General features: G+C 35.4%; 1 protein-coding gene across 4 annotated transcripts in view; it reads left to right on the top strand.

Moving 5' to 3' along the window:
• The window catches only part of DLGAP1 (DLG associated protein 1), a 1,087,876-nt gene that overhangs the window by 397,470 nt on the left and 677,055 nt on the right, over positions 1–13,351 (top strand). For all 4 annotated transcript variants that reach the window (XM_031953084.1, XM_031952966.1, XM_031953020.1 and 1 more), the window contains exon 3: positions 4,341–4,446. The gene's annotated coding sequence lies outside the window, so the exon portion shown is untranslated. The remainder of the gene's footprint in view (positions 1–4,340; positions 4,447–13,351) is intronic.

The following is a 13,351-nucleotide window of genomic DNA, read 5'->3' as shown; positions in this document are numbered from 1 at the left end:
AATTTAAACATGTAACTTTAGTATGTTATTTTGAGTTATAGTTTGAAATCTGTTGCCTTTTGGAATACATTATTCCTTTTTTTATTCTTTTGTTCATTGCTATAAAATAATCTTGAGATCTTTTAATTATCTTTCTTTATAGTTAAATAGTAATTCTTTTTGCTTCCAAAAATGTGTGGTTTATTATAGATATTAAAAGATATAGTTGTGTAGGTTGTTTTTCTGTAAGTGACTTGTGGATTCTATTGATCCATTTTCTATACTCAGTAAGTCGTCAGTTCTCTTGCATTATTTATTGCAATATGATATTCAAGTTTTGTTTTGTTTTTTATTTGTCATGTTCTTTCAAAAGACCTTATCTCCTATGCCTCCTATCTCCAAGATCAGTTGCTTTGAATAGAATTTATTGGCTTGTATAGAATTTATGTTTTCTTTTAAATCTGATGTATTTTGCTTCTGTTCTGAACATTTTTCCTACTTTACTATATTATTGTGTTTCTCAGATCCTCTATTTTATGAAGAAATTATCTAATATATTCAAATTTCCTACTCTTTTGTTTCTGTGTTTTTAATTAGATGTTGACAGTTTTTGATTTCCAACAATTTCCATCCTATTTTATTTTTTTAATTTTATTTCTCTTTAAAATTATTTTGGAGGGGTTTTTTTTTTTTTGCTTTTGATTTATGATGTCTGGAAAAGCTTTGGGGTTCTCCTTTTCATTGCCTAATTGCAATTAGTTTTTCTTTATTGCATTGTAGATATTCATAGTGTTTTGAATTATCTTTCAGGTTTTATTCACTTTACCTTGTTTTCATGCATGATCCTTTAAACGAGTAAGGTTATTAATCCACATGTTCTCTCTTGAACTTTTGGCCTTTAAACCTTTTCTTTTGTATTTTAATTACTCACATCTAGTTTCCCTCCTCAAAATTTTACTCCTACAACTTCTCTAGTGCACAGATGCCCAGAGCTGGACAGACTGGATCGTTCTCAGCTTCTTCGTTTTATGAGTTAAGAAGGCTCAACTAATGCTGGATCTCAGATCTGAGGAAACTAGCTCATGGATGGGCTCTATCTGTATTTTTTTAGCTCCCTTTTCTCAGGTGTCTCCACTCTTTGTCTCCTAGCAGATTCTACTTTTCATAATGTATTGCAGTTTTCAGTACATTTTCCTTTTACTCATTTGCCTTTCCATGTATGTGGCTGGTAAGGATCCATGTCTGCCACCTCTTATTGTTTCATCAATGGTTCAAATCAGATCACTGAGATGAGAAAAATTAGTCAAAGTCCCCAGAGCCAGACTGAACTATAAACTTGTACATTTGCTTATGCTCCCAATACTTGACATGTGACACAAATTGGAAAGTGGGAGTAATGAGTGCTGCTATAAATCATGAAGGTGATGTTTTTTCAAAAAAATTTATTACCCTGCATGATCAATCTTCTTACCTTGGAGGTTCAGATTCATTTACTCTATATTTGTCATTAATTTTTCAGAGTTTGGGGGGTTGCAGAGAATCATTAAAGGCAACTAATCTACCATCTTGCAAATTATATTATTTGGCTATTAAAATATTTAGCTATAACTTTTTTTAAAATTGCAATCATTTTTGAAAATACTCCTCAAATGTCAAAAGTAAACTCTTCCTTATGACAGAGTAAGAGTTAAAGAAAAATACGCAATACTGTGACAATATCTGATGATATTCACATATCTGCCCTAGTATTTTTCTCTTCTGCTGAGAAGATATGATTCATAATGTTTTCGAGGATGATTACTAGTTTTTCAGTTACTGAGTTCTCTTTCATTTTAGCAATACAATAATATTTTCACTGTCATAGTCATATTATATACATATATATACATAGTCATGTATAATGTATAACTTCTTTAGGTTCTGCTTTTTTCCTTTTGTATCAGCAAATATATACCTTATCATTTCTTTTTAATTTTTCACATTCACTATTTCTTCTCTGTAATAATACTCAATTAGATGGATTTATCACAATTTGTTCATTTTCTGATAGATTACCTACTTGGTTTTTAGTTCTTTGCTCCCACAAAAACAGAGTCATTTTGAATATTTTGACTGGACCTTTGTTTCTGACTTTGACTTCTTTCTTAAGGAATTTTGGCTGTTAGGCTATACCCCGCCCCTTCCCATGTTGGGCCCTGGATAGGCAGCCATACTCCCCCCTCACCTTTTTCACTTGTGCAATTAGACTTAGAAAAATTGAGTTTAAAAAGAAAACTTTAAATCTTGAGGCTCCAAATCCCCTTCACATACCATTGCAACACATTGAAGTATAGAAATGAAAAAGTCTTTAGGGGCTTAACTTTCTGATTTCAGCCCTGTCCAAAAACTACGGAATAGAAATATTCTCAAGAACAAAGACACCAGGTTATGTTATCTAGCTTTCCTCTCCTCTTTTACAGGACCTGAGTCACAAGCTCCATATCAATAATATCAAGTTAGCTCCTCTCTCTTTGCTTCTCTCTTTGAAGTAAAGATAACAACAGATGTAAAAGCTAATTGCATTCTCGGCTTTTGTATTCTGCTTTCAAACTCTATATAAACCCTCTGCCTCAATTTCTCTGTACCAAATGCTATGGAAGCATATTCCCATTTCCATCAGTTGGCTTAAACTCCACATTAAAAATTTAAATCTCCACTCATGGCAGTTTCTCTCGTATTACATGGCCACTTCTTAATAGAAGGAGATGTGGACTAGAAGGCAGAACACAAAAATCTAATCTAAATCATTGGACCTTTGAGTCTCAGTTACTTCCTCTATAAAGGAAGTAGAAGAAAATATTTTCACCCTCTATAAATGTCCACCAGAATTCATTAAATAACAGGTTAAGACCTTGGAAATTGCTCAGAGGTAGTTTATCAGTTTAGGAACTACATGCCTGGGATACAACTGTAGTTGGGGTTTGTGACAGTAGACTGAAATTTTGAACCTAAGAGAGTGTATTTTGAAGTTTTCATGCACAATATTCCATATCCGACATTGACAGTGCCTCCCTGTCAAACAAAAATGAGTCCCATTGCTACTTTTCCACCTTTGATTTAATATTCCAGCACCTCATTCGATCATGTCACCAGTCTCCAGCTTAATATGTAGCTTAGACAAATTCTGCAAATAATTTATTAGGAGACAGGTGTTCTTTAAAAAAAAAAAAAAAAAAGAAAGAAAGAAAGAAAAGGAGGAGGGAGTGAGACAATTGATGATTATATGATATGCAAATCTTCATTCCTAAATACCATTTTATTTCTACTCAGTGGATTGTTGTTTTTCATTTCATCTTCATCAACTACTTAATCTATTTTCATATTCTTTCAAAGTGCATGACATAGCATTTCCTCATAAGAAATATACATGAGTTATCTGACAAACACAGTTGTCATGTTTTTTTAATTATTGAAGGATACCAAATCCTGGTATCATGGCATGAGCAAAATGCATGTTAATTCTGTCATTTACTCTCATAAACAAGCCATTTTGCCTGTTACTCTTCATTTTTTTTGTGTTCAATGGACATGAATTCAGTTATCAATATTTGTTTGAGTTCTGAAATAGATAAATCTGCAGAAAGCAGCTATTTTGAATGCTTGATATTTATATAATTAATTGACAATATTTATCAAGCACTTACCATATTCCAGATGCTGACTATGCTAGGCACTAAGAATTCCAATAATACCAAATATATGCTTTATGCCTTTGGGAATAATATACAAGATCAATCATTCTTTTCATAGCTCTAACCTCAGGTGTATTTTCCCCTTTTTGGTCAGTGTGTTGAGGAGATACCATTAGTAGCTAATGGCTATTTGTTTGGTACTTGCAGCCCAAAGCAGCATGGCTGGTGATGATTCATCATTTTCAGAGTTTCCTTTTTGGTTTTCTACATTGCTGCATTCCATGTTTCCCCAAGCGCTTTTGTAGTCACAGATGCTTCCTAATAGTGGTAGAATGAATAAGAAAAAGAAAATGTAATATTTTAAGTGTGCCTTAGCTTACAAAATCACATATTTTCTTACTTCTTTTTGACTGAATTCAAAAGAAATCAGAAGAATCTCTTGCTAATAATTCATTGGTGAATAAATAAATTATAGAATGTCAGATCCAGGTTATTATAAACGCATTAAAATTTTTATGTCTTTTTAGAAAATAAGGCTAGATACACAAAATTTGATGGCCTATAAGAATATTACTATAGAAAACTCTTGACATCAGCAAATTTAATACTTGATAAGAGTAGCTCTTTGAGATTGGTATTAATTTTTCTCCACATTTCATAGTTTAACAACTGCCTTTTGATTATTTTTAGAGAACTGAGCAGCCAGAACCATAAGAGATCTGTGTTAAAAAGCTCTGCAAAGTTTTCCTCCTCTCTCGCCTTGCAACTTACTAAAATGGAAGATTGATTAAAGAAGGTAAAAACCCATTTCTTTTATCTCTTTTTAACAGGGTGAACTGTTGACATCTTTTAGTTTATCCTTTGGGGTGAATTTTTTTCTGCTTTCTATAGTATAGAAATAAGAATGTCTCCAATTTGCTGTGTCAGTACATTGGTAACTCTGTGGGTTTTGTTGACTAAGCTGTTAAAAAGTTTGCTACAACTTAGTTACCTTTTCAAAATGTATGTGTTTACGCTCATTTTGTTGTCATCTCTGTTATTTGTAAGAAGGACATTTCAAGGAAAGAGTGAATGAAATTCTGTGATACTGTCGCTGCAGAATCAGATCATTTCAGAGTTTAAAAAGACGAGAGATATCATTGTGGTGACAGATAAAATAAGAATGGAATTTTTATTTGCCTAGAGGAATACAAAGATGTATAGATCAGAGGACAAGAACAGAAACACACCACAACACTGAGGAAGGGGATGCTCAAGCTTGAACCTAGGATAGTAATGATTTTGGTCATTGATATTAATAGTCAAAGCTTCTGGGCCCATCCTGACTCCTACACAAAGAGCAATTAAGTCAGGGCATATCAGGTGTAAAAAAAAAAATCATTAGTGGGTTAATGCTGAGAGCACCCAACAGGTGAGTCAGAACAATTGCTAAAAATTGGTAGGACACAGGTAATAGAAGCGAGCACCCTGGATCAAGGAAAGGCTTTGGACATAGCTTTAACTCAGCTAAGTAAATAGGTAGCTTAATTGCAAAATCCAGCTAACATCAGGACATCTTAAGCGGGGATATAATCATAAAAATGTGTTTCAGCATAACTGAAAAGAGGAAGGCACACACTTTATAGAGAAAGTTTACTTGGTTAAAGAATGCTCAAGGAGCTTGAAAATCCCATGTTGTCCATGGGATCATAATAAAGTAGAGCCAGAAATAGCATCAAAGGATAACCCCAAGTCAAAATGCCAATAGGTCAGCCTGAGACAGTGTTTTCCTTTTCTCTGTTTGAAGCACAGTGACAAGGGCATTAGCTGAGCATTTAAGTGGCCCCAAAATTGGGGAACTTTGTGTGTCAGGTTCAGAAATAAGAAATATTTCAACAAATAAATCAGTTCTGGAGTGGATCAACATTGGTTAATATTGTTAAAAGACTACTTTTGCTTTTATCTGAAGTGGTGTAGTGTAGTGAAATGAATACTGTCCATAAAACCAAAAAGACCTGGTTTCAGGTACCCCATTTGATTCATACTGGCTGTGTATGACCGAAGCCATTTATCCTCAGTGATCTAGGCAATACTCCAAAACTATGTTGTAGAGATACTGCTGATCACCTTGATAGGGGAAGTTTTCATACTGGGAATTCTCTGTACCAAATAAATCACAAGTCATTTTTAATGTATCCTTGTTTTTTATAGATCCCAACCTTTTTTTTTTTCTTCTGAATTAAATGTCTTCAAAGGGGAAAATGTATCAGCATTTATAGAAATGAAACCACTGTACAAAAAGGCATTACCAGCCCCATTGTAATGGCAATATTGGAAGTAACTGTGCCATGCCTAGCTAAAATTCACCATATTGTGTGAAAAAAATTCACTAGCTATTCTTGTGCATTGTAAATTTGAGATATGATTCAACTTTTAGTATCATCAAGCTTATGGGTCTTTATAACCTGGTTTTATCGTACATGTAACTCACATTTCCAAGAATTTGTATCTACCTGCCTCTACATGCAACTGTTCTTTATAGAGGACAGATCTATTCCCACTGAATAAAGGAAGTATTAAAATGGTAACCAACGAAATGCAAAGGAACTTTCAAGTAATTGCCTGTTTTAGTTATGTTTCATTCAGTTTGGAGTGTAAATGTCAGGAAAAGCCACTAACAAATGACAGAGTTTTGATTTCTTTTTGTATTAATAAACCTCAGTGAAACACTACAATTGTGTTAACCTAGAAGAACTAAAGTTCAAAAGAGGGAGGAAATGCACTGGCAAAATAGTTAAGAAGCTAGAAAAGGTTCCTCTTATAAATCCCAGAAAGCTGTAAATCAGGGAAGGCAAAGTCAATGAGTGGGTAGAAGGGGGGAAACGAATGCCAAAAAGAGTGGACCAGAGTGGGAGAGAGCACAGTAAAAGATATGTCTGGGAAGAGGGAAATGAAGGGGGAAGAGGCAAGCTAAGGGAAGAGAAAAAAGCATTATTCCATGCAAAAGAAACTACATATAAAGTGAATACAATGGGTTAGGGGAAAAACAAGATGATTTCCCCTTCTCCCCCCATGCTTCTGAAAAATGCACAAAGATTAAATTATGACTGGCTATTTCCCTTACTTAGGTGGGAATTAGAACTAATACCTAATGGGAAGATTTTCTATGATAAAGGTTGATATAATTAAGTTTTTAAAAACCTCAATTAACCAGAAAATCAAATTCAACAATACATGCTCTTCTCTGAGCATTCTCATTAATCTGTAATTTCACTGTGGTATATCCAGTGAAGAGATAAGACAAGCATTATTGGGGGTTCTGCTTAAGTGCCCTCTGAATTCTTCCACATTCACTTAGCTCTTAAAAATAAAGTTTTAAAATCATGTAGAAATGAGATTACTAAATAAAAACAGCAAAGAACTTGAAATGTCTCTATGTTCAAGATATTAAATGTCATATAATGAAAACCCTTACAGGAGACTCCTATTTAATAGTCAGTGGAAAGTGAAATCAGAAGCCAAAAGACTAAGATTCATTTTTAGAAGAAATAATAATGATAATTATAGAGCCTTAAGTTTTATAAAGCACTTTACATGTGCTATTTCATTTAATCCTCACAACAACCCTATGAGGTAAGTGCTGTTATTATCCTCATTTAACAGATGGAGAAACAAAGGCTCAGGAGTCAATCAAATAGTCAATAATGTGTCTAAGGTAGGATTGGAGCTCAAGTCATTATGACTTCAAGTCTTGCTCTAAAAACTATATCTCCTTGTTGCCTTCAGCTATATATTAAGATGATATAGAGATAAGGAAAATTACAATTATTTAAAAAGAAAATACTTGAGAACTAGAGTCTGAAACATATTTAAGTAACAAAAGACTATGCTTAAATATGAAGTGTTTACTAATAATCTAATATGAAAATTTTCTCACAGGAGATGGAACAAATTTTTTTTTTCAAATTGAGAGACCATCACCTAAGAAATGTGTCTTAGTTATTGGAAGACAGCTCATTTTCAATAATAGAGGCCTCAAATCATAGAATTGTAAAATTGTAAGGGAGCTTTTAAAGGTCGTTTATCCCAACCCTTTTACTTTACAGATGAGAAAACTGAGACCCAGAGAGCTTATGTGACTTGCTTCCAGTCATGCACGTGGTAACTGGCAGAGAAAATTGTATTCCATGTATCTCAACTATGAAACCAACTCTTTTTCCATCTGTCATTGAGAAAGGTTCCATAAAACCATATGCTTATGTGTGTACATATATATATATATATATGTATATACATATACACACAAACATGCATGCAGATATTTAGATAAATCTAAATGATTTATTGGGCAGCTAAATAGCATCATCATTATCATCCTTAGTTCAAATCTGACTTCAAGACATTTATTAACTGTGTGACCTTGGGCAAGTCACTTCACCCTGTTTGCCTCAGTTTTGTCATCTGTAAAATGAAATGGCAAACCAATGTAGAATCTCTGCTAAGAAAATCCCAAACAGGATTTATTAACTATCTAACTTAGAACCTATCTAGAGGAAAACTATGCATGAATCTTAATGGATGGAAGAATCCCATCTTTTGAAAGCTGGAATGGTTGTGTAGAGGTGAAATTATATATATATATATATATATATATATATATATATATATATATATTTAATAAGGAATGCACTGTACAAAATACTTTTCACTATTCATTTGAGTGCATCTGGGAAAAATTGTCATTTCTTTCCAGAGAAATTGTGTATCTTATAAAAGAGCCATTAGCTAGCAAATCACACCTACTGAATTCATTCTATTGCAAATATATCTTCCTAAGTATATGTTTTGCAGCCCCAGAAGAGCTTAAGTATTTATTCACAATTCTGACAATGAAGCTTGCTGATTTTCTAGTTTCTTGCAAGGAAATGTATTCATGGATCTATATATGCATGGATTTCTAACTGCATCTTTCCTCAATGTGTGTTTTCCCGAGGTCAGCTGGTAAATTGATCTGATTTCCCTTGCTATTTTTTGCCTATTTCTTGGTTTACCTTGGCACTTAAACCAATATAGAAGATTAGAATTTTGTGATTTTTTTCCCCTTTTAATATTTCACCTATCTATACTTGTACTGTTTCTTATTCATTTGGATTTGAAAAATTTGAAAGCTTCTTAAAGCTAGGTTAACATAAATAATAACAATAATCATGAAATATTTGTAGAAAAACTTCCATTCATGATTTTTCAACTGGGCTATAGAAAATTAAGCTTTTCTTTTTCTTATTTGGGAGATAATAAGATCATATTATTGCCTCATATTGCTCCCTCTGATGCAAACAGAGCGAGGGATGCTCTGACTACATTCTCCAAGGAGAAGTCCATATCAATTCTCATCTGTGGTCTTAAAACTAGAGGTTAAATGACCAATTTAGGACATGTCTCTAGATTTCTCCACAAAAGAGGATCTTAACTTTTTGTTGGGTCATGAAGCCCTTTGTCAGTCTGATGAAATTTATGGATCCCCTCTCAGAATAATATTTGAAGGCACATAAAATTAAAAGCATAACTATTTTAGGTTGTATGTAATGCTTTAAGATTTACAAAAGAAAAATCACTCTATATAAGTTATCTCATTTTAGCCTCACAATAACCCTATGATGTAGATCTTATCATCCTCATTTCACAGATAAAGAAACTGAGACTGAGAGATATTAAGTGATTTGCCCAGCGTCACACAACTAGTAAGTAATCTGAAGTGGAATTTGAACTCAAATCATCCTGACTGCAAATCTAGAAGTCTACTCACCAGAGCAGCTAGTTACTTCTATGTATGGGATTACAAAGAAAACCAAAGGTTAATGAAAATAAAGATGACATTTTCTCCCACCCAACTTCCCAGGTCCCTTGAAATCCATACCCACATCATTTGGGGGGGTCCATGAACCCCAGCTATAGTACCACACAAATATGCAAAGATTAGTAGTCGCTTGCAAAGTATTTAAAGTCTCATAAATATTCTGATATGACATATCTATTAATATCTACTAAATACCCCAAACCAAGGTGGTGGGTGAAGAAAAGAAAAACATATCAATTTGCTATCAGGATGCCTTTCACTAAGGGGCAACAGGAAAAGCATCAAGGAAGAGGTAGCATCTGAATATTTTAAAATAAAAGAGTAATGATTCAGACAAAAGTTTCCAAAAGAGCTTGACCTTTCAGTTTCACAGGTAAACTGTACCCTTCAGCAAGGTACGTGTGGGGCTGGTAAAGAGAGTAATCACAGATTCTTTATAGCCAACATCAAAAGGCATCTTGTTCTGGCTCCTAGAGTCACTGAAGCATGTTGTTACCTCCAGACAGGAAAAGTGGCTTTCCTCGAAGGTAGCTTTAGGTATGTGGTCCCTGTGGGCCACAGGGAGAACACTGTCAGCCATTCGGTAGCTCTGGAGTTGCTTCTACACTTCTGCATGACTTAGAATCTGCTGGGGTCTGGCAGCTCCACTTCACTGATGAATGGTACCTTGCTCCAGAATAGCTAAGCCTGTATGACCCTGAAAGGCCTCTCAAATATGAAATCAATCAAATGTTTATTGATCACTACATAACTTCATTCATGGACATTGGACTTAAAGAACCACTTAGTCACAGGAATGGTGGAGGGAATTGTTGCAAGCCCCTAATTCCCAATTTCTAACTAATAATATTGTCCCCATACCTCAGTTCTATAATCATATTTCATCATTCATGATATCAAACTTTTAAACAATTTTTAAAATTCCCCATTAAGTCCTATTCTATGTCCTGTACTCCCCAATACTACTGGAAAAAAAAACCTGCCCACTTTGTTTTGGGTCTTAGCTTTGCTGAAGAAGCAGAGATATTTATCGGTAAAACTGTGCTTTACCAATAAGTTAGTCATACACAAGAATTTGTGTCTCAATTTACTTTAACTGTTACATTATATGACAGAGGTGGGGAACTTTTTTTCTGCCAAGGGCCATTTGGACATTTATATCATTTGTGAGCCATACAAAATTATCAACTTAATGGAACACAAGAAGTGGAAGTTGTTGTACCTAGCTTTCAGCTCATCATAGCCTGTGGTTTCCTTAGCAAATGATATGGTCCATCACCCAAACATTCCCTATTCCTGCTATATGGTCTATGTGAGAATGTCTCTAAGCCATAATCTTGAGGCTAAGTGATCTGCTTAATGCTAGAACGAGAATTTGGGGATATGTGTATGCTAAGAAAATCTTCATTTATCTCAAGGACAGTCATTTTAGAAGAATGTTCATGAATTAGCCTAGGAAGAGTTTTTTTTTCTACCAAGCCCAAAGTATCTGGGCTTGATTCCTCATGGGGCTGGTAATAATTTCATAGCATGGACGTCTGAGAAGATATGCAAATGACATCCAACTTCCTGGTACACAATTCAGAAATGAATATCAAGTTTTGTCAAAATGGGGATATAGAAATTAATGAACATTCTTCCATCTATTCAGATTTCAAAGGGTCAGAAACTGTTCCTCTCTTCTTGTACTATAAAAAAATTCTTCTTTGCATGGTCAGTGATGCTGATTATCTTTCCAAAAATAATGACTTAAAGAATGCCTCCTGTAGGCTTGGTAATAATGAAATCAAATTTTGAAAGAATAAAACTCACATTTATATAGTATTTTATTATAAAGTACTTTTCTTCATAATAACCATGTGCAATCAGCAATACAAGCATTATTAGGTGTATTTTATGAATGAGGAAAGTGAAATTCACAGAAATTAAGTGATAAACCCATGTTAACACAGCTTGTAAATATCTAAAGCAAGATAAAAATCCAGGTCCAATAAAACTTCAACTACTATTGTTTCTAATATACCCTACTGCTCTTCATGGATGTATAAATATGGAAGAAATTCTTCCGAAACTTGACACCAAACCACACTGGACTTAAATAAGCCCTCTATTAAGAGAAAAAGTATGTGTCTCAAATCAATGAGAGAGGGCAGCTAGGTAGTGGATAGAGCACTGAACCTGGAATAAGGAAGACTTCTCTTCCTGATTTCAAATCTCTTCAAATCAGACACTTGCTATGTGACTCTAGGAAAGTCACTTAACCCTGTCTGCCTTAGTTTCCTCATCTGTAAAATAAGGTAGAGAAGGAAATGGCATTTACTGTAGTGTCTCTGCCAAGAAAACCCAATTAGCTTCACAAAGAGTCAGACACAAGATATTTTGAACTGAGGGAGATTTAAGTAAAGCAATAAGATTTCATATACATCCATGGATCCTGGTATACCCAGTATTCTGAAAAACCAGAGATGCAAGGTGTCCCCAAATACATATATATGCCAGACTTCTCCTTAAGTAATATTAAATAAGCAAAAAGAACTTCTGTGGGGAAAAAAAATCATATATTCACGTTGTACATATGACTATTTTGAATATATGTAAATAATGTTTGCTTCATATAATGCAAGCTTTAACATGACAGTCATGGGGGGCAGAGCCAAGATGGCGGAGAAGGCACATGCGACTTTCTAAGCTCCTCTAATGCCCTCACAACCAACATTAAATTCAGCCTCAAAAATAGCACTGACTGCTAAAACCCAAGAAGTTTAGAAGCACAACAATTCACACACTAAAGATAATCTGGAAGATCGCCAGGAAAGGTTTGTCCTGAGAAGCTAGGAACAGACCAGCACAGGCAGGGAGAGACTAGCCTCCTGAGCAAACCAGGGGGGTGGGGGGTAGGAGGGTGGGGGGGTGATCTCTGTGGCTAGAGAAGTTGTAGAGACAACTCTGCTATCGGCTAACTGCTCTGCCTTGATTACAAAGCAGTAAACTGGCAGAGAAATTAAAGCCTAAAACAGAGGGTACTCTAAAAAACGCCAGAACCTAACAAAATCTGGCTGTAACCACCAAAACCCGGAAGTGACTCAAGGCAGGCCCATAACACAGCCCTGCAGCCACATCCTGCAGTCCAGGGTTTTTGTGGGAGCAGTTACAAATCTTCATAGCAGGGAAGCATAACCTGAGCAGCCTCTAATCTGCACAGTGGGAGGCTCAGCTTGGGGCAATAGAACTTCCCCAGCAGGACTGTGCTTCCTGGGGCAGAAACACTTCAGGCAGGGCTATTCACTGCTCAGCCACTAATACCCACAGCCCCAGGGCAGTCCTTGACTTGGGGTAGTGAAACTCTCACTGCTCAGCCTCTAGCCCCAGGGCAGTCGTTATCCCACACAGCCGGGGTTCTTTGCAGGGCACTTTCCCAGCTCGACCCTGCAGGCATGAGTTACTTCCTGGTGGGGAACTCTTTCCCAGAGCACTCCTGTACCTCACTGCTCTTTGTAGCCAGTTGGCAGGACAGCTATCCATCCATACAACTATCACTGCTCTGCAGAGGAAGCTAGTAACCTCCTGGCCCTGAAGGCAGACCCTACAGGCTTTAAAAAATGAGTAAAAAAATCAAAAGGATGATCCATAGTTTCTATATAGAAAGAGAGCAGCTTTTCAACCCTGAGGAGACTAATAGCAGACAGTCTCCAGACAATTGCTGGTCCCCAACACAAAAGGCTCTCCTAAAAGAGACTATTAAAAACCTTAAAAGAGAACTAGAAGAAAAATGGGGAAAGGAAAGAGAAGCTATGCAAGAGAGCAACAACTTCCTGAAATGTGAATTGGAAAAGGTAAAAAACTCCCAAGAAGTCAGGGAAATAGA

The sequence above is a fragment of the Sarcophilus harrisii genome, chromosome 1, assembly GCF_902635505.1.
Source record: "Sarcophilus harrisii chromosome 1, mSarHar1.11, whole genome shotgun sequence".
NCBI lineage: Eukaryota > Metazoa > Chordata > Mammalia > Dasyuromorphia > Dasyuridae > Sarcophilus > Sarcophilus harrisii.
This window is presented reverse-complemented; position numbering and strand designations above follow the sequence as displayed.